At 43.1% G+C, this 10,856-nt stretch overlaps 1 pseudogene; it reads right to left on the bottom strand.

The window, feature by feature from the left end:
• Positions 1-7,767: 7,767 nt before the first annotated feature.
• LOC102877388 lies at positions 7,768-8,942 on the bottom strand (annotated as a pseudogene).
• Positions 8,943-10,856: the final 1,914 nt, after the last annotated feature.

The following is a 10,856-nucleotide window of genomic DNA, read 5'->3' as shown; positions in this document are numbered from 1 at the left end:
TTTAAAAAATTAATAGTAAATAAAGCTAAGGAAATCCTATCCTTTAAAGGGAAACTATTCCCTATTCCCCCTTTTTGTTTTTCAAGAAAACGTTTTATAGTTTGGTGCATTCTTTCCACAATACCCTGTCCTTGGGGATTATAGGGTATACCATGTTTAATACTCACACCCATCTGGGTACAAAAGGATTCAAATTTTTTGGAAGTATATCCCGGGGCATTATCTGTTTTTAACGTAGCCGGTTTTCTCCATTGACTCCAAGCTAATAAACAATGTGACATGACTTGTGTTGTACTTTCTCCTGTATATAAAGAAGCAAAAACAATACCCGAACATGTGTCCACCGACACATGAAGGTATTTCAACCTACCCCCTTCGTGGAGATGTGTAACATCCATCTGCCAAATTGACAAAGGCTTCAGTCCTCTAGGATTGATTCCGACAGGCTGTGAGGGGATATATTGGCTACAAGTGGCACAATCTAGAACTATCTTCCGTGCTTTATCTTTGGTGAGGGCAAATCTTTTCCTCAAAGTTTGGGAATTGACATGATACAACTGATGAAATGCAACTGCCTGTTCTATAGCAGAAAATATAAAAAGATATTTTGTGGCTAAATCTGCTTGATTATTGCCTTCAAAAATTGGACCTGGTAATAAGGAATGCGATCTTACATGAGTTATATAGAAAGGTGCATCTCTTTGTTGAAGTAGTTCCTTAAGCTCCAGTAAGAGAGAATAAATAGTAGAGTGGTAGTGAAGTCTCCCTGCGGCCTCTAAATGAGTAACTACTCTGACAACATAAAGACTGTTGGAAATGATATTAATCGGGTCAGGAAACATCCTAAAAGCTTGTGTGACTGCTTGCAATTCAGTAACTTGAGGGGAGGCCGCTGGAAACAGAAAAGTCATTGGCTTTTACTTTGAGGAACAAACTGGTGTCTGGCCTGACCATGTGGAGCCCCCTAACTCAAACAACAGGGATATCCTGGGCATCTCCACCAAGGTGGGAAGCCATTACAGAAAGGGAACAACAGAATTTCTCCTTCACTATTTAGGTTCCCCTGTAACCCTCCCTGCATGTATCAGTGTGTGCTTCTACCCTCCCCACTCACGCGAGCATCTGAGCGTGCACGCACCGTACATGCATCTGCTTATGTTCCTGTCCAACCTTCTCCTGGACAAATGATGTCAAATAAAAAACCAGCTACTACCTCAGAAATGAAAACTTCTACCACATCAATGTCCTGAAAGAAGCAGGGTACTTCACTTGCCCCACAAGGCCAACACAAGGTTTCACCAGCCAAAAAAGACACACTAGCAATGGATTTCCTGAAACCAGAAAGTCTAATGGAACTTTATAACAGAATTACAAAGAACAATGATTTAATATTTTCAATGGATGAAAAACAAAATTGATGAATTACATATAGGACACTGCAAGCAAAAAGCAGGCGGAGCTTAAAAAAAATATCCAAAACGATGCCGATAAAGCAAGCGAGGCATTAGACACTGCAAAAATAAAAAACTATGAACGAAAATATGAGGTCTAAGATTTCTTTTTAATTTATTTATTTATTTTATTTTATTAAATTTTATTCGTTTTAATGAACATTTACAGGGATTTTGGGTTTTCATTCTTTCATTACTGCACCATTTTCTCTACCCTCCTCCCCAGTTTGTTGTTCTTCCCCGCCATCCGAATGTCTGTTTTAATTGTCCAATTGCCACAGTGCTTGTCAAAGTCAGTTCTGATTAATCTCCTTTGTCGGTGTGTCCTTTGCCATTCCCTATCACTCCTCCCTGAGAGAGACTTCACCCTGATTCATAAGGAAAAGGGGATGGCGTATTCTCTTAGCTACTTCCTGCTGAAAAGGGACGCTGTGGGTTTCAGGGTGAAGATCTTCTCTCACTACTCTAAAGGGCCCCTTTGGCAGTAGGAAACACATAGACTATTATGGAGATTGATTTTGGAATTTAGATGCACCTTGGTGGAGATGCCCAGGATATCCCTGTTGTTTGAGTTAGGGGGCCCCACATGGTCAGGCCAGACACCAGTTTGTTCCTCAAAGTAACTTAATCTTCAGTGGTCTATGAGTTTTTCAGGGGAGGTTGGTAAATCTTACAGATTTGGTATATATATGATTGCCCCACTGACTGCTAGGACTTGGAGTTTTGTACCTGCATGTTGTAGGTAGAGAGGATGGGGTGGCTGTGGGAAGAACCCTGGCCCAGCCCTCCCTCATCTGTCCTCCCAGGCTTCCCACCCAAATCCAAGTTTTTAAAGGTGGCGCTTCCCCACCGATGCTGGGACTCGCAGGTTTGTACCTGCATGTTGTAGGTGGAGAGGATAGTGGGCAGCTGTGGCCTGTTTTGGCCCTCCCTCTTCTGTCCACACAGGCTTTCCTGAATTCTTCCATTTTTATAAAGAGAAATTTGAAAGTGTTTTCCTTGACACATCATGGTAGAGATTTGGTGATCACTAGAGGGAGCTCTTCTGGCCTAGTGGATAGAAAGTTATGCTACCAAGCCAAAGGTGGGTAATTTTAATCTGTGGCCCTGAGGCCTGGTTTTAATTGTTTTTGGTCAAACATTCTTTTTAAGTGGTATAGCACTGATCTGTCCATTTGCTGTACAGAGGTAACTCGTGCCTACTGTAATGCTAAACATTGTGACACTGATGTGTCAAAAGCAATAATGGTTACCCATGCTGGACAGTGTTTGGTGGAGCTCCCCGATTAACACAAGCTTGGAAGCAGGAGTAGCAATCCACTTCCGAAATAGCTTGCCTCTGGAAACCCTATGAACTTGGAGAAACTATGAAAGTTATATAAGTGTTCAAGTCTTTGATTCATAGGGTCGCTATGAGTCATCTATGACTTGATGGCACTTAACAACAACAACGATGATGACAATAAAAACTGTACATGGTTCAAAGAGGTTCAGGGACACATGTGCACACAACCATAACCTATATAGCTACACTCGTATATTGTATACATACATGTGTGTGCACACACAAGACACCTCAGCTGTGCCCTGAGGTGGATCATGAGTTTCATTTTTGCTGTCAGATTTCTATCCCAGAACACACTACAGACTGAGGACCTCTGTCTCAAACCACTTCCTCCTAACTTATTTGTCCTCATCACCTCTTGAGCAGAGGCTGCTTCTCACTGACCAGCATCCAGAACCAGGGGATAAGCTATAGTTTGGAGAGCCACTGCACCTTCCTGGGTCCAGGTGCAGAACACATGTCAGGGGTGAATCTGGGGTTATGAGTATAAGGAATAAAGTTTGGAATGAACCAGATATTTGCCCTTCTCCTAGTCTAGCCCAGCTGTACCCAAAGGACTTTTATGCTAGCACCACTCCCATTACTCTTACCAGGGCACTACCTTGGGCACAAAGCCCTTTAATTGAATTGTGTTTTCTACAGGATCCATGGCCTTTTGGTGTGAGATGGGGCCTGGATAGTATAGCTCCCCATCCTGGGGCTGAATTGAGGTATTTATGGTGTGGGCATGCTAACATTATGAAAACAGCAGCTGCAGCCATGTTTAATAGCAGATCATCCCCATCTGGGTGTGTGGGCCTTGGTTCACCAACACATTCTTACACAGTTATGCTTCAAACTAAGGCCGGGCTCTGTCTAACTTTGAAAGTGGAGGTTTGGGTACATGAAAGTGGGGGTCCTGATACTTTGTAAAGGGACAGTTTATTGATAGGTCATTGCTTTGTTTCTGTAATTTTTTCCCCCTTATAAAAGAATTGTATTACAAACCAAAATATAGATGTGTCAAAGGCTGACATTGCCAGTGTCAGCTAGTTCATACCAAGAGTGTTTCTCAAACCTACAACCAGAAAAAAATAAAATAGATGAATGGGACCTTCTAAGAATCAAATCTCTATACGCATCAAAAAACTTCTCCAACAGCGTGAAAATGAAAGCCGCAGACTGGGAAAGAATATTTGGTAATGACATGTCTGATAAGGAACTTATATCTAGAAAAGGTAAAAAAAACCCCAGTCACAAAATGGGCACAGGATATGAACAGATGCTTCATCAAAGAAGACATTCAGATGACAAACACATGAAGAAATGTTCAAAATCCCTAGCTCTAACAAAGATGCAAATCAAAACAACTATGAGATTTCATCTCACCCCAGTAAGAATAGCAAAATTCAACAGAGCAGCAAACAACAAATGCTGGCAAGGTTGTGGAGAAATTGAAACCCTTATTCACTGTTGATGGGAGTGAATGGGAGTAAAATGGTGCAACCACTATGCAAGGCCGTAGGACTCTTTCTCAAAAAGTTGGAAATAGAAATACCATTTGACCCAGCAGTTGCACTAATGGGAATATATCCTAAAGAAAACAGAAATGCCACCGAAACAAATATATGCACACCTGTGTTTATTGCTGCATTGTTCACAATAGCAAAGAAATGGAAACAACCGAAGTGCCCATCAACAAACAAATGGATAGAAAAGCTGTGGTATAGTCACACAGTGTAATACTATGCAGCACTGAAAAAAGAACCTTATAAAATATTATACAAAATGGGTGACCATGGAGGACATTATGCTGAGTGAAATATCTCAATCACAAAAGGACAAATACTATATTATGCCACTGTTATAAAACAGGACTGACATGGGGGTGGCGGGAAACTAAAAAAGAGGGGATAAATAATGTACACTGCATTGAAACAGATGAGGGAAGGAACTGCTTAAAAAGAATATATGATAAGGTATTATTTGCATGACAATGGTCGAGAATAAGAGCTGCATAATAAAGTGGGCTGGGGTGGGGTTGGGGAATGAAAGTTTGCTTTTTCCCCCCCTTTTTTCTCCCAAAGAGAGAAACGAACTGGGAAGGCGTGGGCAGGGAGGGAGGAAAATGTGCAACAATGAATGAATGGAAATCCAAGTTCTCTCTAAACTTTCCCTAAAATCTCAATTATTATTATTATTATTTTTTTTAAAAAAAAAGAGTGTTTCTCAGTGAGAGTCTATCCTGTGCTTATACTGGCATCCTGTCATGGTCCTTGTGTGTTCCTGCCTCTTCAGATGGGGATTTGAAAAAGGGAGTGATGGCACCTATGGTTTGGTTGCTTACAGTGTTGCTTTGCTCTTCTCTAGGGAGTTCCTGGGAAGATCAGAACAGGAACATCAACATTGAGGATTGACTGCATAAAGGAAGCATGAAGACCTCTGCTATCCTTCTCGCTCCCTAGTCATTTGGCACCTGGGTGTGCTAATGTCAGCATTGCTCAGGAACCTGGCATACAATGGCTGGTGCTGGGGAGCGCCAGCCCCTGTCAGTATGCAGCAGACACATGTGGCCCAGGCGTATGCCTCCCTCAGAAGCCCTGGCCAGTGCTGAGAATGCTTGCCTCCGTGGGTGTGCTGCTTACATGTGCTCATGTGGCCCACTCCCTTTCATTACCATTCACTTTGAACCATTGTAGAGAACTGAGCTGCCACCACCAATGAACATGGCAGATCCCTTGCTTTGTGAGCAAGCATGGAGAACTAGACAAGGTTGCAGGGTTTGGGGGAGGGGAGGGAATCTCAGGACCCCTACCTGAGCTTGTTCTTCCCCATTCACAAAAAATGGGCCAGACTGCATTTTCTGCCTGTTCCCACAGATGAAAAGGACTTTGAGTAACTGATTGTTCTCCTGCCCCTTGCTCTGCACACCTTGCTTGCCTTCTTGGTTGTCATCTCTCCCTCAGCACAGTGGGCCCTATGCTCCTTCACACTGAGGGGGGGAATGAAGACTTCTACTTCTGCATTCCTTCAGTCTGTCCACCTAACTTGAGTTTAGATTGAGCATTTCAGAATAAAATTGTGGTGGTAGTATGTTGTTGACTCTGTCAAATAAGCCATGGGGTCTCTGCCTCTCTAGAGGCCCACAGCCCCTCCCTCAGTGCTGCTTGCAGGACCTGGAGGAAGACTACAGTGGCCACTTGTGGAGACACTGACGGGACTCTTCTTGCCTCTTTTAAGGTCCTGTATGAAAAGAAGGGTGCTATCTGAGGGTCGGCATTTCCTTATAGGGAGCTATAGCTCCTCCTGAGTGTGACATCTCACCTTTAAATTTAGGGAAAAAATTCCTTATACCTGTCCATTGAGTGTATGATTGCTGTGCTTTGGTGGCTTACCTACAAATGTGTATGTGATAAATCACCAACCAGAGGATATGTGCTACTCAAATGGAAAGGGAGCAACTACCTGTACCCAGTTTAGGTCACGTGAAATGCAAACATTTAGTCATTGGGGTATCTCATTTAGTGTTTTTCAATACCATTTTCACATGCACTGCTGCTGTTTTTATCCACCACCATGAAAATTCAGATGTGCACAGTCTGGTCACCCTTCAAAGCCACTGCAGTTGTCAGGGCTGTGAACACTGCACATTAGGTCACATCCGCAGAGGCCAGTGGAGTACAGATAATAGGTACCTCCTTTGTGAGTATGACTACAGCTAGCTCCAATCCATATGGTATACATGTAAGGACTCATCACACCTCACTTCTCAGATGCTCCAGGGACTGGCTGCCTCTGAGAGGGTATCTCCCCAGACTCCTAGATCTGGAATGTCTAGTTTCAGAGCAGAAATACACCAGGGGAGGGCCAAGTACATACCTGGCACAAGTGGTTGGGCTACTGAGCTTTGTTTCCTGAAGGGTTGTGTCTGTGTAACAAGTGGGATTGGTTTCTGGGACAGGACACATCTCTGAAGCATCCAAGAGGTGACGTCTTGGCTTCCTCAAGGATCTCCCTCTTTGAAATACCTTTTGCCATTTCTCTTCATGGTCCCCTACTCTGACAGCTAGTTAAGGTCTGTTCAGTCACAGCCACTGCCTGAGTGGCTGAGCTGGAAAGCTCAGCTGTGCATTATACCTCAGAACTGCCTGGGACACAACTTCTTCAGCATTCCATAGCCCTGCAACCTGCATATTGATTTTTGGGTTTTTTTGTTTTTGGGGGTTTTTTTCAACTGCAAACTGTGGTTGGTTTATTTAAGGTTGGTTTGGTTTTTGTTTTGGTTTTTTTTTTTTTGTTTTTCAGTTATACTTTTGTTTGTTTTGGCCAAACTTTTTTATTTAGTATTCTGTAGTTAACACACACTTCAATGGTCTTGTTGGGGGAAGGGGAAGGGGAGGCTCTTGCAGATTCCTAAGGAAATGTCAGAAAGGCAATATATGGCCAGCATTATCTATGTGCTTTTTTCGCTTTACTGAGTGAACAGCGTTTTCCTTACATAAGCATCTGTTCTCAGGTTTTTCACACTGAGATTTCAGTCTGAAGACACCCTGATATCTTAAAGAGTAGCACACTCAACCACCCTTTTATATTACCCATCTAGCTTGTTTATATAGGCAGAATGAATTATCTGTCCATTTTAGATGGCTAGATGTCCATGAAAAATCTTAGTACTGCTTGCCTCATCTACTGGGGTTAATTCAATAGATAGTGGCCTTCAGGAACAGTTAAAAGAGAATTACAACCCCAGTACACAAGTCTTACACATTTAACATTTGTATGTTGAAAGCAAAGTCATAAAAGCAAGTAAAATTAAACATGTTTACTGCTTTTCCTCACAAGAACATAAAAATTATGGAGAACTTAACGGGAAATTTTAAAAAGTAACAAAATTTTTTCCTTTCAATTGTCCTTGGATAGTTAGGACAGAATAGATTCCACTTTTTGTTTGTTTCACTGAACAAGGATTTTGGTCCGAAGTTGTGTTTGGTTTTAGTATCTACTTCTGCCTCCCCCTCTATCAGATCGGCTTCCTCCGTGGCCACCACCTTTTGGTGCTCCGCGGCTTGAACTGCTGTAGGAATCACGTGGAGGAGGGTACCCCCTTTCCATAGGAGGAAGTCCTCATTCTTGTCTGCCAACCTGATCACGGCCACTTGAGTAGAGATCACTTCGGCTGCTTGAGTAACTGTCTCAACTTCCACTATATCCATCTCGTGAGCTGCTGTAATCATCATAGCGACTGCTTCCACCATAAGATGGCGGGGGCCCTCGTGTAGGTGGAGCACTACGTGAGTTACCATAACTCTCATAGGAATCTCTGTAGGAGCCTCCACTTGGATGATCTGAATAATCGTGATCACGACCATAGCCATGTCTATCACTATAGCCTCTGGGTGGATAGTCGTCGCGTGAACTGGAGTGACCATAATCACGGTATGTATAATCTCTTGGTGGTGGTTCATAATCTCTTGTATCCCTAGAACTTGGGTAATCTCTGCTTGAATAACTATCTTTAGTAGAATACCCAACATCTCTTGGGGACAAATAAACATCTCTATGTGAAGGTAAGGGTTCCCTTCTTGGTGGACCTCCATAACTATCTCTTCCACGTGATATAGGTGCTCTACCACCCATTCCACTGCTGCTTCGAACTGGCCCTGAAGGGGCTGATCTTTTCGGAGGTGGCCCTCCACTTCGTGGTGGTGGTCCCCTTTTCACTGGCAGTGGTCCCCGAGAAGAACTCATTTTAAAGTTCATAGAATAGCCACACCATCATCCATATCATCTCCACGTGAAGGGGGTCCCCTGGTTCCTCCACTTCCTCCTCTTCCACCTCAAAGACCTCTTGGAGGACCTCTGCTTCTTGGAGGTGGAGGAGGTCCGTGCCTACCACTTTCAAATACTGGTTTAGTGGCTTGTTCCACTTTGATAGCCTTTCCATCCAAAGACTTTCCATTCATATCTCTGGCTGCATCTTTGGCATCTGCCGGGCTTTCAAAGGTGACAAAAGCAAATCTTCTTGATTTGTTGGTTTCTCGATCTTTCATCAAGAGCACTTCTACAATTTGTCCATATTTGCCAAATACAGCTTCCAGGGCTTTCTCATTTGTTTCTGTATTGAGCCCTCCAATGAAGAGTTTTCCTGGGCGATCAGGTTCAACCATTTTTCCTCCCGGGGGTATGCATTGCAAACCAGATGACTGTTCCAAGCTCCCTTGAAGCACGCTGACTGGCAATTCGATAAGGCTCTGCACGAGGGCACACCGCTGGGTATGAGGACAAGGAGAAGCCGCTCACACTGCAGCCAGTTTGCCAGAAAAAGGTGAGATACTTTACTCCTATTAAGATTTACAGTCTCATGCTCGCTTCAGCAGCACATACACTTTCAAGAAGCAGATAACACTCAGGAACCACGGTATCAGGGATCCCAACCGGCCGCCAACCACCTATTTACCGCAAGGAGAGAAGACGCACTGACCCGCGCTGCAGCCAGCCGTGCTCGCTAGGTTGGTTTTATTTTTTTTTTTTTAAAGGAGAAAATAAAAATTTTATTTAAAAAGAGACATAGATAGAATAAACCTGAAATTGCTTCCATTTCTTTTTCTTGGGTTTTTTTTCTTCAGATCGTATAAATCTTTCACCTTTTACTGCATATTGTTTACTCTCTATTTGCACTGAGTTACTACATGTAGCTGCACCCACCTGTGGGTCAACTGTGTGCTATCAGGCACAGCCACAGCATAACCTAGACTCCAGGGTGGATGTAAGCACTACTGTCAGGTGATTCCCACACACAACACCACTCCCAAGACAAGTTGTGGGCACTGGAGGGAATTGGGCTCTGACATTTGGCTTAGAGAGGGCCTCGGGCTGCTCTCTGCTAAGGTGGGCAGAGAGAGACCCGCCAGATACCCAAAACACCAACAAGGCCAGTTAGTCTTGGCTGGGGGCAGGATTATATGCTACACTTCAGCCATGTTAAATACATACATGGCACTGCCTTTATTCATGAAACTTAAGTATAATTTTTAGTGGCAAACACAAGATTTGAGTTTGTTCATTTCCTTGTGATACTTGTGTTTTGTTTGTTTTTTAAAAAAGCAAGCTAATATTGTAGCACATTCTGCACTGGAAGCCTAACAGATATGCTTTTAGTCTTTCACTGGTCCTGGCCCTGACCCCCTGTCTCAGTGCTGCCATCCCCACACTTAAGGGCACACAAGTGCTCTGCAGCCCAATACTAACTGCTGTACCCCCTCCACAGCAGAAGGCAAGAGCCCCACGCAGGAGCTGAGAACAAGAGGTACAGAGAGTAATATTATCCATCAGTGCCAAGCTTCCTGACTTCCCTTAATCCCTGCCCCACCTCCACTGTAACGACACTCAAGTCCCTCTCTGACTAAGCCAGGTCTTTAAGTGACAGATAGAGGGCAGAGGGTCACTTTGACTACATGTTACTGCATCTCCCTGTGCAGAATGAAGATGGCAAATACAGGGCAGATAGTCACTGACCATTCAGCTTCCTCACACATGTCATCTCTGCCTTGGAATTCATTTCAGTTCTGCTAAATAACTACCTTTTAATTTTTTGTTTTGGGGTTTTTTTTCCCCTTTCATATTGCTTTGTTTATAAAGTTTGTATACATTGAGTTTCATACAATCATTTCCATGTTACGTTTTATAAAATTAATCGCCATTGGACCTTGCCCATAATTAATCCTGTCTTCTTTTAATTGATATTTTAAGTTTATAAAGAACTTGGATTTCATTCACTCATTATTGCACATTTTCCACCTTGCCCTCCCTTACCCCCCAGTTCACTTTTTTCTTTGGAAAAACAGTTCTTTCATTGTTATACAGTTGTCTACCCCACAGACCGCTTTACTATGCGGCTCTTACTCTGGACTCTTGTCATACCAATAATGCCTAATCATATATTCCTTTTATACAGTTCTCTCCCTCATCTGTTTCAATGCCATGCACATTACTTTTCCACTCTTTTCTTAGTTTCCTCCCAACCCCCTGTCAGTCCTGTATTTATAATAGTGGCATTATACAGTATTTTTCGGTTTCTGACT

This window comes from Elephantulus edwardii, unplaced genomic scaffold, assembly GCF_000299155.1.
Source record: "Elephantulus edwardii isolate Elephantulus edwardi_28Jun2011 unplaced genomic scaffold, EleEdw1.0 scaffold00417, whole genome shotgun sequence".
Classification (NCBI taxonomy): Eukaryota; Metazoa; Chordata; class Mammalia; order Macroscelidea; family Macroscelididae; genus Elephantulus; species Elephantulus edwardii.
This window is presented reverse-complemented; position numbering and strand designations above follow the sequence as displayed.